The sequence below is a fragment of the Acinonyx jubatus genome, chromosome A1 (assembly GCF_027475565.1).
Source record: "Acinonyx jubatus isolate Ajub_Pintada_27869175 chromosome A1, VMU_Ajub_asm_v1.0, whole genome shotgun sequence".
NCBI lineage: Eukaryota > Metazoa > Chordata > Mammalia > Carnivora > Felidae > Acinonyx > Acinonyx jubatus.
Window position 1 is genome coordinate 134819476 of NC_069380.1, and position 3413 is coordinate 134822888.

The following is a 3413-nucleotide window of genomic DNA, read 5'->3' on the forward strand; positions in this document are numbered from 1 at the left end:
ATAAACTAAAACTTTTATGTCTATGTTTCTAAGAAAGATCGGTTTGTAATTTTATTTTCTTGTCTTTATCATTGTCCAATTTTGGTAGTAGGCTAAGTTGCCTCAAAAAATGCATCAAAGAGTTTGTTTCCTCTCTACTTTCCTGGTCCTTTGAAGCACTTTGTAAAGAAGGATTATCTGTGGAGGTTTGGTCAAGTCTTTTGTCAGTGGGAAATTTTGGTGACTAACTCCATTTCTTTAAGGATTTTTAAATGACCTCAGAGCTATGAATGGAGAAAGATGAGACATGATAGATTCCAGTTGGGCTTAATTTAAATCTAGTTAGGTAGGAGGATATAAAAAGATCTAGGAATAGGACAAGAAAGGACTAAGTTTTTGAATTTGTAATTTTGATTAATTAAAGGCTAAATTTAAAAACCAAAGTAGCACTTGAATAATCTTTTGTGTTACCTCTCCTGAGCCTCTCAGGCTTTCAGTCTAGAGCCAGGCTTTACAGTGGAGGTTTGAGTCTCCTGGTAAGTGGTAATCGCAGATAGTCGGATGGTTGCGTGGCTTTCCTGCCAGCTGCTTTCTTTTTTTTTTTTTTTATTAAAATTTTTTTTACATTTATTTATTTTTGAGAGACAGAGTGAGACAAAGTGAGAATGGGGGAGAGGCAGAGAGAGAGGGAAATACAGGAACAGAAGCAGACTCCAGGATCTGAGCTGTCAGCACAGACCCCGATGCGGGGCTCGAACCCACAGACTGTGAGATCATGACCTGAGTCGAAGACAGACGCTCAACCGACTCAGCCACCCAGGCACCCTCCCCCTTTTTTTTTTGTTAATTTTTTTTGCCGGCTGTTTTCCGAGCAGTGACTCCAGGATTCAGCCAGTGATGTGTTCAGTTTCTGTTTCCTAGGCCGTAGACCTGTCCTCCTTCCCTGGGTTTATTATGGCTTGGTGTAAGCTCTAGACCCAGGCAGTCTTCTAAGGCAATTAAAACAAATGTAGACTTGTTTCATGATTGGAAGAGCTCCACTCCAGCTTCTATTTTGCAACAGGTTTAGTCCTTTTACCCTGTAGAAGCCAAACTCTTAGCTGCCACTGCCAGCGTCTGAACCCTGGGCCAAGCGAATTCCCAGCTTCAGTCTGTTCCTGATATTGAATTTATGGTCCACTGGAATCCTTATCTTCCTTTCTGAGGCTAGCTGTATCTTTTCAGGTTTTTCTTTTCTATATTTATATTTTTCTATATTTTTACTTTAGGGAGACTTTGTTAATATTTGTATAAAACTTGTCAACCATATAGCAACCAATGCTTTTGTTGACTTAATTCTGTTTCATTGGTTTATTACTCATCATTGATTCTTCTATAACTGGTCCTAATTGTTGAATTCTTTTTTCCATTTCCTTGGACTCTTTCTTCAGGTGAATTTTTGGGGACTGGTACTTGGGTATTATGGTTCTGAATCCTTGCATACTTGAATTTGTATTTATTTTGCTCTCCCGGGGAACATACTTTTTAGACACAGATATAGAAAGTTCTTCTCATGCTCTTGCTCTTCTGTTTTCTGGCATTGGGCTAAGTAAGGGACACCTTTTACTATAATTGTCCTTTGTTAAGTAAATGTTTGTTTCTTCTTTAATATATGAGTAGATGTTATTTTATATATTTGAACTTCAGAAATGTTACCCAGGGTGCCTTGGTGTAGGTGGTGTTTCTCCATATTCTTTCTTGAATCTCATTGAGTCCTTTTGACTGAAAGAGTAAAGATTTTCTTAGGTGAAGTGTAGATATTTCTCTCATTTCTTTATTATTTCTCTGGTGTACATTTAGTTCTTTTTCTGGGATTCCTTTTGTATAAATATAGAATCTCTCATATATATGTGTTATGTGAACTATATCTCTTCTCCTTTTCATCTTGATCTTTTCCCTCTGAGTCCTGAGCCTATGAATCTAATTCATAGATTTGGTTCTATTCAGTAACTAACCTAATTACCACAAATGGAGCTTCCTTCATACTCCTTTGTCCTATGGTACTGGTATGAAAAACAAATGCTCCTGAGAGGTAGAGACCATTCTTTCACTTTGCTTCTGTTATGGTGGATTTTTCACCTTCTCTCTTTTGAAGACTGCAGAGAGGCCGACGTATCAGAGCCCCAAGGGGAGACACTAGGAATAGCTTTATCTACCTCACACTTGGTAAAGCCTGCCTCTGGCTGGAGATCTCAAAGGCTCAACATACACCCCAAAGGGTGGAAGAGCACCAAGGACTCTGAGATGCCATGTGGGAGTGGCATCTCTCATTCTTCAAGTCACACTATGATTATAAGAGCAGTCATTTTGTTTTTATACATGCAGTAATAGAATCTTTTTTTTTTTTAATTTTCACTTAGGGAGTTAGAGACAGAGATAGAGATACAGATAGAGCCGGCGAGCAAGAGTGCCTTTGTGCTGTGTTGCGGGGGAAGGGTTGAGGGAGAACACATTTGGAAAAGGAATTTAGGGAAAGAACATAAATATCAAATGAGCATTTATTCCATTATTTGCTGGGTGGTGGTATATATTGGAAACCTCTCTTTCTGATCTTCAATGAATTGTTCAGTAAATTCTTTGTTACTCAAAGTAACAATTGATGTGATTTTATTAAAAAATATTTATCAAGACTTTTTTCCATGCCATAAATTTATTTACAAACATATCAAGTATGTTGAATTCAAGAGTTTGATCCATTTTTCAGACATTGTATCTCTTAAAATGCTCATTTTCACATCTGTTTAATGGATTAATTGAAACATCCTTATTTCTTAAGCAGTTGGTGTCTTACTATAAAAAAAAGGTTCAGCAAATCCAGATCCAAAGTACACAGTCATCTTGTTAGTTGCTGCCACTTGTTTTCCACTGAAAATGGCAAATTCTTTCCTGGGCCCTCCTCACAGTGGCTCCTGCAGACTTTAGGGGTTGTCAACCTCCAGATGCTCAGTCCCAACATAGTGAAACAACAAGTTTGTGAAAGGCGCAGAGACCCAAGATGAAAGGAATGGCCTCAATACTTCTTTTTTATCTAATATCTAACATGGTAAGATAGTTGTATCCATTTATTCATCTCTTTCTTCATTATTCATCAAATATTTTTGAGTACCTACTCTATGTCTGGTGCTATGCAGGCTCTAGGAATATAGCAGAGAAGAAAACAGTAAAAATTGCCACCCTCAAGGAGCTTATGATTTTATGTAACAAGAAGGCTCTGTTTAAGTGGGGCCCATATAAATAAACTTATGGAGGGAGAAAGATTCGTACAGTGGCTTTGAATCCCTCCTCCCTGGAATTTGTCTGTGTCATCTCTTCTTTTCCTATATGATACTCTTCACTCTCATGTTTTCAGGTTGCCTAGAATTCCTTTTATCTGTGTATCTTAGCTTCTGACATTT

The 3413-nt window shown here is 37.8% G+C and overlaps 1 pseudogene; it reads right to left on the reverse strand.

Moving 5' to 3' along the window:
- Nucleotides 1-2782: 2782 nt before the first annotated feature.
- On the reverse strand, nucleotides 2783-2974 carry LOC106977065 (cytochrome c oxidase subunit 7C, mitochondrial-like; annotated as a pseudogene).
- Nucleotides 2975-3413: the final 439 nt, after the last annotated feature.